Raw genomic sequence first — 17,663 nt, forward strand, 5'->3', positions numbered from 1 at the left:
ACTTTTGTTCAAGACATTGTTTCGAATTGTGGATAGATGGCGCTATAATCGGAAAAAACGATTTATCCTGATACAAAACGCCCAGTGTTATAAAACATTTAACTTATCAAGTAAAATTTAGTTTGAAAGTAAAACAATTTATTCTACAGATTTGCGTATTATAAACGCAAAGTAAATTAACTCTGGTAGTAAATCTGCGAAATAAACTATTCTTTAGTTTTCTACCAAGTAAATTTTATTTAACAAGTAAATATGACACTAATGACAGTTTCAATGTATTTTCGGCTGCTGTGAATATATAAGTCATACCTAAGGTTAAGTTTTAGATTATATCTGTTTGCAACTACGTAGTTGAATATTTAGAAATGTACTTCTTCAGTAATAAACTAAAAACTATTAAATTTTTTATTTTAATAACTCATTTACAATAAAATAAACTAAAATTAGGCGAACGGGTATTAAATTTTTAAATTCTCGAACTAATCCCCATATTGATGTTTTAGTTGTAGAATCTTTTCTTTAACTGCCAACTCTAGTTTCAGTTTTTCTAATTTTTAAATGTCTCTACTTAACTCTTCCTTTTCTTTTCGAACTTTAAGAATTTTTAAAATCTTCCTTCTTCTTCACACTTATTTTTTTTGTGATGTGTGACTCCCGATACATAATTAGGTCTTTTACACTTTTCCGGTAGTTTAACATGTTCATTTCCAGTGCATTGTTCAAGACTACCGTTGATCCTGTACTTCTTCAGCAACTTGTGCAACCCCACCTTCATTACGAAAAAGTTCATCAAATGGAGCGGTGCTATCATAAATATTTACTATTGGCTGCGTTCTACTAGTAATCGCCATAGATAAATATTTCTCCCCAATGGAATCTGTGGCTTGAAATTTATTTGAACCACCACCGGTTTTGTAAATTTCCACTTTTTGATTGGCCTTATCTTTTTTGGATTTTTTTAATGCTATCATAAAGAAGTCTTCCACTTTGTGCCGTTGCATTAAACTCCTCGGTGATAACCTCCCATACTTCGTTCTTCAATTTTACACTTGTGCCATCCGTTTGTTTATTGTCAATTACATTAAAGTAAAGTATTGTTTTACGATTTCTAAAATGTTTTCTTTCTCCTGCTCTGTGTACTTTTTTCCTCGCTCTCGTTTCTTTTCAACCTTATCAATTTTTTGATAATAATTTATATAGGTACTTCTAATTTAAAAAACATGTTAACATTTCAGGAAGGCACAAAAATAAAATTAACCTAATTTATCTCTTCTTATTTAAATCTTTTTCTTATTTCTTATACATATTTTGTACACCGCCATCTGTAATTATACTAAGAAACTACAAACAATTTTCAATAAATATTTTATTCATCAGTTAGTTATTTACTTGGTAGTTTTGCTTTATAACCGAATTTAATTAATTTGTCGATTTAGTAGCAAAGCAAATTTAACCCACAGATACTTATTTGATTGTTTATTTGTTGTTTATAATACTAATACCAGCCATAAGTAAATTATAAAAACGTTCTAATTTCTCGAGAAATAAACTTCCAAATGAAAAACCAAAAATCATGTGTTTAATGTTTGTCCAAAATCTATCGAATAACACTAAAAACGACCCCCACTCCATCCCATGGAAGCCGGGCAGGGGCCAACTTTAAAATCTTAAATAGGAACCCCAGTTTTTATTGAAGAAGTGGATTGGTCATGAAAAAATAAGGAATATGATGTATTCGAGATATTTTTTAGAATTGCTGATAGATGGCGCTATTATTGAAAAAATACGATTTATTAGCGCCATCTATCAACAAATCTAAAAAATATCTGGAATAAATATTACTTATTTCTTTATGAGATATTCAAATCTACAATAAAAATGGGTGTTGCTATATGAGATCCTAAAGTTACCTCCACTCCACCTTCATGGGGTGGAGCGGGGGTCGCGTTTAATGTTATTCGATAGGTTTTAAAAAATATTAAACATGTGCTTTTTTGGTTTTTTATTTGGAAGTGAATTTCTCGAGATATTATACCGTTTCTATAATTTACCTAGGGTATCTGGATAAACAGTTTTTCCGATTATAGCGCCATCTATCCCCAATTCGAAAAAATGTCTCGAATAAAAGTTACTTTTTTTGAGTAAGCAATCCGAATCTGCATTAAAAAATGTGGGTTCCTCTTTAATATTTAAAAGTTACCCCCCACCTCACCTCCAGGGTGTGGAGGGGGTGCGTCGTGTTTGGTGACATTCGATAGATTTTTGAAAAATATTGAAAACATATTTTTCAGTTTTTTTTGATCCGATGTATATTTCGCGAGATCCCCGCTACTTTTGGGACACCATTGCTTCAAAACGCATAAATATTTATATTCCTTCAGCACTGCTAATCGTGTCAGCTTTAAAGCATATTTCGACCTAGCATATCATATTCTCTTCTCCATGCTCTATTGGAGTTGGAGTATGGAGCAGAGTTGCCAGATACAAGGGTTAATGGAGGATTGTTCTGAAAAAAGCTTTGGGTCATACAGTGGCGGCTCGTGACCTCAGTATGCGGGTAGGCGACACGTATACCTTTATAAATATATACTCTACTATACTCTACATATTATATACTCGTATACCTATATACACAGTGTGTCGCATTTAAGATGAAGACACCCGTATATTGCGCCTATCAAAATAAATACAGATTTAAAATTTTGCAGTCAAGCAAGTGTGAAGTTTCACATTTTTTAAGGTAGTCATAGTCAACTCAAATTTAAATTTTAAACGCTATCTACTGCGAATCTACAAACAGGGCGAATTTTCGATATTTTGAGTTAAAAAAAGATATTTGGAAAAGTTGTTCCAAATATTATTCTAACCCCACGTACCAAATTTCATGACAAAATTCGCACTTTTAGTTTGTTCAGTATTTGTAGTCAGGATCCTAAAACATACAATTGGCTATCCCGAGATGCAGCGCTTGACAACCGTTGTTGAAAGCGCAAAAAATTTAGGTTTACCTAGCCCCAAAAAATTCCCGGAAATTCTCGTCCACTACGGCTAGACAAGCCACAGTTACAGCGCTGTGCTTAGCGTAAAGAATGAGAGACGCATATCGTTCTGTTCTGTTCTTTAGGCGGATTAAAAAAGTGCTTCACTATAGGGTAATGCCATAAGAAGTGAGTAGCACTACTACGAGGAGCGTACAACAATTACAACTTCGAAGAGAAATTAAAAAGTAAAATTTAATAAAAAACTTTGGTCTTGGTAAAAGGTATATTATTTTAAAAAGCCCTATAGGGCTACAAACATCGAACAGAACGTTTTCGCTCTAAAAAGAGAATCATCAGTGTTGCAAGAACATGGTGAGCCAACCAAAAAATACGAAGGTCAAAGCCTTTCAAAAATGGACTAAAAGTCACATCAAAATGCTAACATAGCAAATTCCAAAGGATGGATATAATCCCTAAGGATATGGCCCTAGGATAACATATGACTCCCACACGTTGTAAGTGGGTCAAAGGTAACAAATTAGGTCATTGTGTTACAAGAGCTGACAGGCCTGTCTGAACAAAAATAAATAAACCCATGACAGATAATAAATACATAATAATCTTTTACTGCTAGTATTTGTTGAAAAGGTTATAAAGACTAACTTTTTAATATAAGGTACCTATATAACTTTATATTTTTGAGTTCTCCAAAAATTTGTCTTTACATAATATGGAACCACAAGTACACTACCGTTCGTGGATAAATACTTATTTTAATGTTGTTCTGAAGCTATTTAGTTGATTATAAATATTTTACTTTCGTGGATAAAAATTTATACAAGTGCAAACGTTAACAAATGGCCTAATAGGTCTGGATCCCGCGTATGAAAAAAAAGTTGATTAATAGCAAGCTGAAAATTTGTTAATAGCTTAAGGGTGTCTAGTCGGATAAACTTTGATATATGGAAACACTGGAACAGGGGCAGTTTTAATTGTGGAACAGGTTAAAAATTTGGAACGGTCAGACCACGAAAACGGCACATGTATTTTGTCCGACAGAACAGACTTAAACTCTCCGAACAGAGATTAAACTCGCATGCAAAAATCAGACTGCTACTTATCACCAAATGGGCGTTTTAATGAGTGGAACATGTAGAATATGTCAAATGACAGGAATTATGACAGGTGATAAATAGCAGTCTGATTTTTTCATGAGAGTTTAATCTCTGTTCGGAGAGTTTAAGTCTATTCTGTCGGACAAAATAAATGTGCCGTTTTCGTGGTCTGACCGTTCCAAATTTTTAACCTGTTCCACAATTAAAACTGCCCCTGTTCCAGTGTTCCCATATATCAAAGTTTATCCGACTAGACACCCTTAAACTATTAACAAATTTTCAGCTTGCTATTAATCAACTTTTTTTTCATACGCGGGATCCAGACCTATAAGAATAATCCTATGACTAAAAAAATAAATAGATGAAAAGAGAAACGAGAATGAGGAAGAAAAAAAGTTACGAGACTCGAAACAAACAAGGGTTACACAACTTGAATGACAGTCTACCATGGCACGTTACATAGATGAACCACAGATAACTTGACACGATATAATTGAATATCATTAAGCAAATAGCAGTAAACAATGGATACAACAAGCAATAAACACAATTTTAAACCCAAAATTGCATAAGAAAGCCCTAAAATTAGCCTTTCCACCACTAGAGAAAAAAACCAATATCTTTTGCTCTATTACATGTAGAGACAGTCTATCAAAAACAATAACTACACACATAAAAAATAAAGAAATAACATCAGCTTTTAGAGCAAACAATCACTTAAGAAAATAAATTACAATCACAGTGGTGTACATATACAGGGTGTTTGGTAAAGTATGGGCCATAGCTTAACCATAGATTCCTGAAGTTAAAATAGGTCGATTTAAGCTAACTTACCTTAGTACAAAAGTTGATAATAACCGAAATACAGGGTGTCAAAGTTAAACTTTTATTTTATTTATTCTTGAATATTGGCTGATAGGCATGGGGTAATAACACGAAATTTGGCAAGCGGGAGTTTTTTGGGATGAGAAATTTAAATTCGCCACCAAAAATGATGTATTACCAAGAGGACGCCACATACGTCTTTTAGTGCTCATTTAATACGTTCAATTTTTTTTATCCCCCACTCTACGTACTTTTTGAATCAAAATTTTTATTCTCTTAATATTTTTACTTAAAAATTCATCTCGCTAAACTCAACAGTTTACGAGATAAACGCATTTTAAATCTGCGATACAACATATTTTTGTGCATAATATTATTCTAGTTAGAACCGAAACATAAACTTGAATCCATAATGGTAGGGGAGCCCAAGCGGGGATTTTTGCAGTTACTCGAGCGCGTCAGATTATCATATGGGGAGAAACCTGGTACCCTGCAGATGTACCTCTACCATATATTGGCTCTCAACACAGGGGAGTTCGTTAAGGGGGCCCGAAAAAAAAATCTATCCTTAAAAATACTCGAAATTGTCAGATTAAGATAAGGTAAGTTAAGTACATGCAAAAGAGCGTATGTTTCAAAAATCTGACGATTTAAGCTGGGCGTAAGGAAATGGGTGCGTCTCAAAGTTTCACAAGGAAAATGCGAATAGTTCGCGAAATAAATAACATATCGAAAAGCTAAAAAATATGTGCTCACTATTTTTTTTTAAAATCTATCGAATGATACTAAACACGACTTCGCGCGGAGAGGGGTGGGGGGTAAATTTAATATTTTAAATACGAATCCCGCGATATTTCGCGAAATGAACATCAGATCGAAAAACTGTAAAATACACTTATTTAATATTTTTGAAAAATCTATCGACTGGCATCAAATACGACCCCCCACGGAGGTGGGGTGGGGGGTTACTTTAAAATCTTAAATAGGAGCCCCCATTTTTATTGCAAATTTGGATTCCTTACGAAAAAATAGGTAACTTTTATTCGAAATATTTTTTCGAATTATGCATAGATGGCGTTATAATCGGAAAAAACCATTGTTGGAAATGGTAAATTAAATTAAAAAATGGCAAGCGCCCACTAAAATGGAAAACTTTACTTAACTTTTTTTGGTTTTAGGACTCACTCTTCACAACCCAATAGGTCCCCATAACGCTCGAGTGACTGCACATTTGCATACTTTGCTCCCCTACCATAATAATTGTGCCAGTTATCATATTTATGTCATTGCATCGCAAATGCCATTTAAAGAAATTTGCGATACATTTTTGTAAATTTTTATGGTTTTAAGTTATTTTTTGGGTGTAACTACAATGATAATATGCAAAAAAATTATGTTGCATCGTATATTTAAAATACGTTTATCTCAAAAACGACTGAGTTTAACGAGATAAATGTAGTATACCTTTTTTAAGTAAAACTATTAAGAGAATAAATGTTTTGACTCAAGAAGTATGTAGAGTGGGTAATAAAAAAATTTGAACCTATTTAATGAGCGATGAAAGACGTATGTGGCCCTCTGGGTAATACATCATTTTTGGTGGCGAATTTAGATTTCTCATCCCATAAAACCCCCGCTTACCAAATTTCGTGTTATTATCCTATGCCTGTTAGGAAATATTCAAGAATAAATAAAATAAAAGTTTAACTTTGACACCCTGTATTTCGGTTATTATTAACTTTTGTACTAAGGTGAGTTAGCTTTAATCGACCTATTTTAACCTCAGGAATCTGAGGTTAAGCTATGGCCCATTCTTTACCAAACACCCTGTATAAACTTACATGTATTGACTGGTAAAACGTATTTTGATTTAAATAAATTACATACATTCTTCTTTTTGTCTAAATTATTTTAATTTAAAAAATGTTTTTTGAACACCTTGTATAAATAAATATGTTAATGTTTATATTAGTGAATAGATAATTGAATGCCCTTTCAAATGAGCTATCACATGACCCCTATTCTCATTTAAAAAAAACATCGATTACGTCATCATGCCCAGATGGATGATGTCACTAGTATGATATATATGCCAAAAAATCGGAATTTAAAAATAAAAATCGACTTGTTTCGGGATTTTTCCTTAATATCGCCGGTTTACGAAATAATGAATTTATGCGTTACTTTATGGACGCACTGTATAAACATTTAGAATAACTTTAAAAATATTGTCCGTAAAAAAAATCATTTTTCATATTAGAAAAGCTGGTATTTTACACGAATTTTTAAAAATGTAGTTCAATTGGTGACTAGTCGTGGTAAGTGAAGGGGGAGCTGGGAGCCGACAAATGCACGAGTTCAAAAACTAAAAAAGGCAACTTAAAACTACTATCATTTTCTATATCTCGGCATCTACTGAATATATATTTTGATCGTTCTTTTTTTAATTTGTATGTAATTTTTCTGTACATTACAAATATGCAATTTGTCTAGACATCATTTAATTAATAAACATTCTAATTTGTTTAAACAATTTAGGAAAAATAATTTTTTCCCAAAAATCCATTATAGTACATCATACTATCCCTATTAATCATAGAAAAAGTTAGGGTACTTTAATAAATAAATTATTTTCAATAAATAATTATCTAATAAAATCATGTATTTATTAAAGTTTACTTTAACTTATTCTATGATCATTAATGATACTATGATTAAAAAAATAGATTTTTGTAAAAACATATTTTTTCAAGAATTGTTTAATCAAGTTAGACTGTTTATTATTTAATAAATTTTTCAAACAAATTGCATATTATTTGTAATGTACGTAGAAATTACATACAACTTAAAAAAAGAAAGATCAAAATCCATTGAGTTGATCCGCAGATACAGAAAATTATATTCGTTTGAAATTGATTTTCCGGAATTTTAACTCACTGGATTTGTAGGTTCTCCCTAGTAATCGTTTGAACTACATTTTTGAAAAATCGTAGAGGGTGCTGTGAAGGTATAATGTTTGTGCAAATTTTTTAGAAAAAATACAAATCCCATTCTTTAAAATGGCATTAATGGGATTCCTTAATTATTATAAACAAATTAGCTGTGAATAAAACAAAAACATATGGCTAACTTTGTCAAAAATGGTCCATGCTGAATTTTTTTCTTTGAAAATTCGTGTTAAAATACTATCTTTTCGAATATATAAAAAGATTTTTTCTACGGACAATATTTTTAAATAATTGATGGATTCGACCCTTACTTGATAGAAGTTCATTTTATCTAACAATAAAACACTGAAAACGTTTTTTTTCTATACTTCCACAAAATTTATTACAACTAAGTGACTACAGCTGTTTCGGCAGAGTGCCTTTCTCAAGTGATATAGTTTACAATGTGCTTGCCTTTTTAAGTCTTTAACTGAAGAGGTTGATTAGTGGGGAGCTGTTTGTCTCGAGTTGGTCATTCAGAATTATATTTGTATTTTTCAATTTATTAATTTCCATAGATTCTAAAAAAGATAGCTTAAGGCCTTTATTTTGAATATGCAGAATTTGAAACTCTTCATTAAAAGAATGATTATGGTCTAGTGGGTGAAGTGAGTATGTAGAAGTGTCTGTTTTTCTATTGTTAAAAGCCCTTTTGTGTTCTGCTATCCGTTTGTCAAAGGTTCTGCCAGTTTGACCGATGTAAGTTTTCGGACAGTCACCACAAGTTAGTTTGTACACACCACTCTGTATTTGCTTTCTCTTTCGGCTTTTATTGTTCTTAATATATTTGCTTAAGTTGTTGTTAGTTCTGAAAGCTGGTGTTATTCCTTTCTTTTTTATGTATCTGGCTATTTTTGTTGTTATCTTGCCAGTATATGTGAGAGAGCAGAAGGTACTGGGTTCTTTCTGTGGTGGTGGATACACTAATTTCAGGGCTTTCTTACGAAGTTTTTGGTTTAAAATTTTGTTAACAGTTTGTTCGTTATAGCCATTGTTTACCATAGTCACTTAGTTGTAATAAATTTTGTGGAAGTATAGAAAAACGTTTTCAGTGTTTTATTGTTAGAACATTTTTAAAGTTATTCTAAACGTTCATAAACTACAAAATTTTAAAAATTTGGCATTAGGATTTTTGACTATATTAATCATTTTTTTATCTTTTTTTTAATACATTTTGATACTATCACTCTTCTACTCTCATTTGGCATACTCAGAATTGCTCTATCTTCATTATTTTCTGTCTTATCTTATTGCAAAATAAAGGTCTCTGGGAAAACAAATAGAATAACGCTTAAACTAATTAATGGATCGGTCTCAAATTTTGAGGGTTTGTTAAGTACCCCATAACCCACCTTTGGGTAAAACGCTAAAGTTCTAAGGTAGTTTTAGTAAAAGGTATTAACAAATAACGATTTTCATTTATTTTGCAGTTTACGTTTGCATTAACTTTTTAATTATCAAAAATCGGCAATTTGAAGGTTTTTCAATGTTCTAAAAAACTGAATTTTGTAATTTTATGTCAACTATTTAGCTTTTGAATGGAATGCAAAAAATCGAAAAAATCGCGGTTTTGCACTAAATTGTTAATAATTAAAAACGGACGCGAATTCTAGGCAGGAAACAGGTAGGTTTTCTTCCAATAGATCTACAATAACTAAAAAAGTAGTCAGCTACCTGGATCTTTGAGTGTCCCGAGAAAATCCTTATTACCCTGGACTATACGCCAGCGCGTGTAATTAAGGGTCAAAGCGTATAAAGACGCGTAGTAAAATTACATCACTTGAGCAATAGGTCTGGATCCCGCGTATGAAAAAAAAGTTGATTAATAGCAAGCTGAAAATTTGTTAATAGCTTAAGGATGTCTAATCGGATAAACTTTGATATATGGGAACACTGGAACAGGGGCAGTTTTAATTGTGGAACAGGTTAAAAATTTGGAACGGTCAGACCACGAAAACGGCACATTTATTTTGTCCGACAGAACAGACTTAAACTCACCGAACAGAGATTAAACTCTCATGCAAAAATCAGACTGCTATTCATCACCTGTCATAATTCCTGTCATTTGACATATTCTACATGTTCCACTCATTAAAACGCCCATTTGGTGATAAATAGCAGTCTGATTTTTGCATGAGAGTTTAATCTCTGTTCGAAGAGTTTAAGTCTGTTCTGTCCGACAAAATAAATGTGCCGTTTTCGTGGTGTGACCGTTCCAAATTTTTAACCTGTTCCACAATTAAAACTTCCCCTGTTTCAGTGTTCCCATATATCAAAGTTTGTCCGACTAGACACCCTTAAGCTATTAACAAATTTTCAGCTTGCTATTAATCAACTTTTTTTTCATACGCGGGATCCAGACAAGGCACTCAGCCGAAACAACTGCAGTGAAAATAAATTGTAATATATTGTGTAAAAGTGTATTTTAGCAAGTTTTCAGTATTTTATTCTTAGATAAACTTCCATCAAGTAAAGGGCGAATCCATTTCTTATAAAAAATATACAGCGAAATTCAAATTAATTTCCGTTGAAACATAGTAAGTAGGCAGAAAGCTTTCTCAAAAATCCCACACTCGGTAGATACATACTTGTTTTGCTTCTTTAAGGGCACTTTTACTTTTACGATCGCGTTTTAGACTTGTTTTTTTTTATAGCATCCGTTACACCACCTACGCTAAATATTGTCACTTTCTTTCGTGTAATGTTTGTTAGTTCATGAACTTTTCGAACGGGTTTTTCTATTTTCTGTTGGATATCGATTCCAAGGAATATCCCTGTCTATCTTGAAAAAATCACCAATTTCACGTACAAATCTTATACGGGATTTTGAAAGTTGTTAAAGGTATATGAAGGATAGCAGATGACAAATCCTTGAAGACGTACAGCTGATTTTACTTTGTCTTTTTAAACAATAATAATTATAAAGAACCAAAGAATTATTTTTTGCCTATTAAGCGATTCGTATACATTTTTAGAGAAAAACGTTACAAATAAAATTTGTAGATCTTAAAAACGTAAATTAAAAACTTTACATATAGACCAGTAAGGATCTGTTTTTGAGTGGATGAGAGAGGTGGCATTCAGATTTTTGCGGATAAAGTTAGGTGATAACTTCGTTAATAATAATTGATTTATCTTCCTTCTCAAATATGCCCGGAACATTAACAAAAAAAAAATTAAATATTTAAAAATTTCAAAAAATTTCGTTTTTATCAAATTTTTTGCTTATAACTTAAAAACTATTCATTTTAGAACAAAGTCCTATAGGAATAAAACAAAGATAATTAAATTTTCTATCAGATGCGGTTAGTTAATAATGTCTTAATTTATCACCCTTGCTTCAAAATAGCAATAAATATAAAATAAGGAGGCAAAACAAGCCTGTCATTATTCAATGATTTTGCATCACTTAGGTTACACTTGGAACCTTCCTACTTCGCTTAGAAAATTTTTGTAGTGTGGTAAAATCGTACACCAAATTTCATTAAAATTGACTTACTAGATTTTGCATAATAATTTTGCAATCTAAACTTTTTTAAAAAATCAAAATTTTTTAAAATCTTGCACAACAAAAACTAGAACCTACAAAGATTTGTCAACTTTTTTACATATAAAGAAGTACTCCACCTATCTAATGCACTTTACATAATTGAAATCGGATTATTTAAGCAACCTCAGCAATGTTTCAATAAACAATTTTTTGGCTTATAAACAAATTAGTGCTGTGGCCAGGAGGGGGTGCTACGGGCTCATTTATTTAGAAGGACTTACCCAAGTTTTTTTTATGTATTTTGACCCGTACAACACGAATTTTTTGGGTAACAGTTGATCCGGATGTCGATAAGATTGTTATAAACAAAAAACTTGAGGACTTACATAACATCGATTTCTCGCAAAATAAAACATTTTTTGTATTTATTGGGTAATTCTAAGCAAAAAATGTTCTTACAAGTTTTTTCGTAGGATGCATAGTTTTCGAGATAAATGCGGTGGAACTTTCAAAAAATCCGGAAATTGCAATTTTTGAACGCGAATAAATTTTGATTAAAAAATAAAATAGCAATTCTGCTGAAGCATTTAAAAGTTTAAGTCAAATTATACCGGTTTTAATTATTTGCATTGCTAAAAATTAATTTTTTTATTATTAAACAAAGCTATTTGTTTATAAGCCAAAAAATTGTTTATAAATTTAAAACATTGCTGGGGCCCCTTAAATAATCCGATTTTAATTCTGTAAAGTGTATTAGATAGGTATAGTATAGTCTAGTTGATCCAAAAGATGGCATAACCCAGACATCCAAAGTGAAAGTTATCCTTCAACACCAAATTATTCTATATGGTCCACACAATGTCCAGAAAAAAGTCACACCATTTTGAGCGTCGGGTTTGGGGGGGAGAGGGGGGAGAAATCGGCAAATTCGTAGTTTTTTAAGTTTCCCCCCAATATTTCTAAAACTATGCGGTTTAGCATAAACAACCCTCTACACAAAATTGTTCTACATTAAATTTGAAATAAAAAAGGCCCTATGCATAATTTTTCTAAAATGAATGGTTCCAAAGTTACGGAGCTAGTATAGTATAACTGGTCCAAAAAAAGGCCTAACCCAAACATCCAAAGTAAAAGTTTTCCTCCAACACCAAAATGTTCTATATGGTCCACATATTGTTCAGTAAAAAGTTACACCATTTTGAGCGTCCGATTTGGGAGGGAGATGGGAGAGAAGCCGGTAAATTAGTAGTTTTTTTAAGTTTTTCGTCAATATTTCTAAAACTATGCTTTAGCGTAAAGAATGTTATATACAAAAATGTTCTACATGCAATTTAAAATAAAAAATGTTCTATACATAATTGTTATAAAATCAACGGTTCCAGAGTTACGGAGGGTAAAATGTCGACGTTTTCGATACTTTTTATATTTTTTGGGCAATATTTATGATATAACTATACCAAAAACCCAGACATCCAAAGTGAAAGTTATCCTCCAACACCAAATTGTTCTATATGGTCCTCATAATGTTCAGAAAAAAGTCACACCATTTTGAGCGTCGGATTTGGGGGGGGGGGAGCGGGGGGAGAAATCGGTGAATATAAAAAGTATCGAAAACCACCATTTTTCACCCTCCGTAACTCTGGAACCGTTGATTTTAGAACAATTATGTATGGAACCTTTTTTGTTTTAAATTTTATGTAGAACATTTTTCTATAGAATATTCCTTACGCTAAAGCATAGTTTTAGAAATATTGACGAAAAACCTAAAAAAACTACTAATTACCCACTTCTCCCCCATCTCCCCCCCAAACCGGACGCTCAAAATGGTGTAACTTTTTACTGAACAATATGTGGACCATATAGAATAATTTGGTGTTGAAGGAAAACTTTTACTTTGGATGTCTGGGTTAGGCCTTTTTTTGGACCAATTATACTATACTACCTCCGTAACTTTGGAACCGTTCATTTTAGAAGGGTTATGCATAGGGCCTTTTTTATTTCAAATTTATTGTAGAACAATTTTGTGTAGAAGGTTGTTCATGCTAAACCGCTTGGTTTTAGAAATATTGACGAAAAACGTAAAAAACTACGAATTTGCAGATTTCTCCCCCCTCTCCCCCCAAACCCGACGCTCAAAATGGTGTGACTTTTTTCTGAACATTATGTGGACCATATAGAACAATTTGGTGTTGGAGGATAACTTTCACTTTGGATGTCTGGGTTTGGGTCTAACTATACCCTACTAGTAGAGAACCTCTTTATATGTAAAAAAATTAGCCAACTTCTAAAAATGGCCTACTTTTTGTTCAGAAAGATTTAAAAAATTTGAACTTTTTTAAAAACATTTAGATTGCAAATTTATTATGCAAAATTTATTAGGTCGATTTTAATGAAATTTGGTACACGATTTAAGTATGTTACAGAGAATTTCCTAAGCGATTTACTAAGGTTTTAAGTGCCTCCAATGTGGTTAAAAAATATTGAATAACAACAGACTTATTTTGCCCCCTTATTTTGTATTTATTGCTATATTGCAGAAAAGGTAATACCTTAAGACATTTCTTACCAGTCGTATATCATACAAAATTCAATTATCTTTATTTTATTTCTCTACGACTTTGTTCCAAAACGAATCGTTTTAAAGTTATAAGCAAAGAAAGCAGAAAAAAATCGATGTTTTTCGAAATTTTTAAATATTTTAATTTTTTTATTAATGTTCCGGGCATATTTGAGAAGGAGCATAAGTCAATTATTATTACTGAAGGTGTCACCCAACTTTATCTGCAAAAATCCGAATGCCACCTCTCACATCCAAAAATAGACGTTTTTTCGCAGATCCTTACTGGTCTAATAATTTACGAGTCTCTAAATTACACTACACAAACAATTGGCTGAGATAATTATTGCAACAACCATTAGTTTTGCAGTAATTTATAAATATTAACTTTGTTTTTTGAATAATGACATGCAGTATAACTACTTAAAATTATGGAAATTCATGAGTTATACTAAATCTCAGCTACACCGACTATGTAAATAGTTCGTAAGATATTCAATTTGTTTATCCCGGAGAGAGATTATTTAAAAAATTGTACTTGTCCAAAAATGACTTTAGAGGTATTAAGCAGATCACAATCTATTGTTTGAGGATTTAATTTTAAGATATTCAAAAAATATTAACATTTTATCAAAATTTTTATTTAAGAAACCGATTTCAAACATCGGTGATTGAAGGTGAGTAAAATTAGTTGATTTAATACTTTAATTTCAAAAATATTTTCATGTATGTATTTAAAATACCTAGTATTACAATTAGACCAGGACTAATCTGTAAAAAAACGTCACCTATTTTTGGATGTGAGAGGTGGCATTCGAATTTTTGCAGACAAAGTTAGGTGACATTTCAGTAATAATAATTGACTTATGCTCCTTCTCAAATATGCCCGGAACATTAATAAAAAAATTAAAATATTTAAAAATTTCGAAAAACATCGATTTTTTTCTGCTTTCTTTGCTTATAACTTTAAAATCATTCGTTTTGGAACAAAGTCGTACAGAAATAAAATAAAGAAAATTAAATTTTGTATGACATACGACTGGTCCAAACTGTCTTAAGGTATTATCTTTTCTGCAATATAGCAATAAATACAAAATAAGGGGGAAAATACGCCTGTTGTTATTCAATGTTTCTTAAACACTTTGGTGTCACTTAGAAGCTTAGTAATTCGCTTAGAAAATTCTTATAACTTACTTAAATGGTCTACCAAATTTCATAAAAATAGACCTAATAGATTTTGCATAATAAATTTGCAATCTAAATGTTTTTAAAAAAGTTCAAATTTTTTAAAATATTTCTGAACAAAAAGTATACCATTTCGAAGTTGGCTAATTTTTTTACATATAAAGAGGTGCTCTACCTATCTAATACACTTTACAGAATTAAAATCGGATTATTTAAGGGGCCTCAGCAATGTTTTAAAATTATAAACAATTTTTTGGCTTATAAACAAATAGCTTTGTTTAATAATAAAAAAATTAATTTTTAGCAATGTAAATAATTAAAGCCGTTATAATTTGACTTAAACTTTCAAATGCTGTCAGCAGAATGGCTATTTTATTTTTTAATCAAAAGTTATTCGCGTTCAAAAATTGCAATTGCAATTTTTTGAAAGTTCCATCGCGTTTATCTCAAAAACTATGCATCCTACGAAAAAACTTGTAAGAACATTTTTTGCTTAGAATTACCCAGAAAATACAAAAAAATGTTTTATTTGGCGATAAATCGATGTTATGTAATTCCTCAAGTTCTTTGTTTATAACAATCTTATCGACATCCGGATCAACTGTTACCCAAAAAATTCGTGTTCTACGGGTCAAAATACATAAAAAAACTTGGGTAAGTCCATCTAAATAAAGGAGCCCGTAGCACCCCCTCCTGGCCACAACACTTATTTGTTTCATCATCATTCTCTTTGCCTTATCCCTATGCGGGGTCGGCTTCCCTAATTGCATTTCTCCACACAATTCTATCTTGGGTCATATCAATGTTAATTCTCTTTACCAACATGTCCTGCCTTATCGTCTCCCCCCAGGTCTTCTTTGGTCTTCCTCTCCTACTCCTTCCAGGAATCTGCACTTCAGCTATTCTTCGTATTGGGTGATTAACGTCTCGACGTTGAACATGACCAAACCATCCTAACCTATGCTCTCTCATTTTGGCATCAATTGGTGCCACACCTAGACTTCCCCTAATATACTCATTTCTAATTTTATCCTTCTTTGTCACTCCACTCATCCATCTAAGCATTCTCATTTCCGCCACATGCATTCGTTGTTCCTCTTTCTTTTTCACTGCCCAACATTCAGTTCCGTGCATCATAGCCGGTCTTATGGCTGTTTTATAGAATTTTCCCTTCAGCTTCATTGGAATTTTTCTGTCACACAACACACCACTCGCTTCTTTCCACTTCATCCATCCAGCCCTAATTCTACTGCATGCATTTCCATCTATTTCTCCATTACTCTGTAATACCGATCCTAGGTACTTAAAACTATTGCTTTTTACAATCATTTCACCATCCAAAGATACCATTTTATTTGTAGTAACTCCGTCTTTAAATGAACATACTCTGTTTTTTTCCTACTAAGTTTTAAACCTTTTTCCTGCAGAGCTTGTCTCCACTGTTCCAGTTTTTGTTCTAAGTCTCTTTCACTATTTCCTATTAACACTATATCATCAGCATACATTAGGCACCATGGAATACTACCCTGTAGTTTCGCTGTTATCTGGTCCACAACTAATGAGAATAAATAATGACTAAGCACCGAGCCTTGGTGCAATCCTACTTTCACCTGAAATTTATCAGTCCCTCCCACACCTGTTCTAACACTAGTCGTAACTCCCTCATACATATCTCTCACAATCTTTACATATTCGCCAGGGACTCCTTTCTTATTGAGTGCTCACCACAGAATCTCTCGAGGATCTCTATCATATGCTTTTTCAAGATCAATGAATACCATATGAGCGTTGGTCTCTTTATTCCTGTATTTTTCCATCAGTTGCCTTACAATGAAAATTGCATCTGTTGTTGATCTGCCCTGCATAAAGCCAAATTGATTATCGGATATTTCGGTTTCTTCACGTATCCGTCTATCAATTACTCTCTCCCATATTTTCATGGTGTGGCTAAGTAGTTTTATAGCCCTGTAGTTTGTGCATTGTTGTATGTCTCCCTTGTTTTTGTAGACAGATACTAATATACTGCTTCTTATTCTTCACAACACTGATTTGTTTATAAACCAAAGAATTTTTTATAACTTTAAAACATTGCTGAGGCTGCTTAAATAATCCGATTTCAATTCTGTAAAGTGAATTAGATAGGTGAAGTCCTTCCTTATATGTAAAAAAATTGATAAATCTTTGTATGTTCTAGTTTTTGTTGGGCAAGATTTTAAAAAAATTTAATTTTTAAAAAAAAGTTTGGATTGCAAAATTATTATGCAAAATCTATTAAGTCAATTATAGTGAAATTTGGTAGACGGTTTTAGCACATTACAAAAATTTTCTAAGCGAATTAGGAAGGTTCCAAGTGCAACCTAAGTGACTGAAAAACATTGAATAAAGACAGGCTTGTTTTGCCCCCTTATTTTATATTTATTGCTATTTTGCAGCAAGGGTGATAAATTAAGACATTTTTAACCAATCGTAGCTGATAGAAAATTTAATTATCTTTGTTTTATTTCTACACAACACAACTTTGTT

General features: G+C 32.0%; 2 protein-coding genes across 4 annotated transcripts in view; one reads left to right on the top strand and one right to left on the bottom strand.

Annotated features, from left to right (window-relative positions):
* LOC114337816 (relaxin receptor 2) overlaps positions 1–17,663 on the bottom strand; it is an 800,386-nt gene that overhangs the window by 240,788 nt on the left and 541,935 nt on the right. The gene's annotated exons all lie outside the window — the stretch shown is intronic.
* The window catches only part of LOC114337818 (uncharacterized), a 55,859-nt gene continuing 52,643 nt past the window's right edge, over positions 14,448–17,663 (top strand). The window contains exon 1 of the mRNA XM_028288353.1: positions 14,448–14,632. The gene's annotated coding sequence lies outside the window, so the exon portion shown is untranslated. The remainder of the gene's footprint in view (positions 14,633–17,663) is intronic.

The sequence above is a fragment of the Diabrotica virgifera genome, chromosome 2 (assembly GCF_917563875.1).
Source record: "Diabrotica virgifera virgifera chromosome 2, PGI_DIABVI_V3a".
Classification (NCBI taxonomy): Eukaryota; Metazoa; Arthropoda; class Insecta; order Coleoptera; family Chrysomelidae; genus Diabrotica; species Diabrotica virgifera.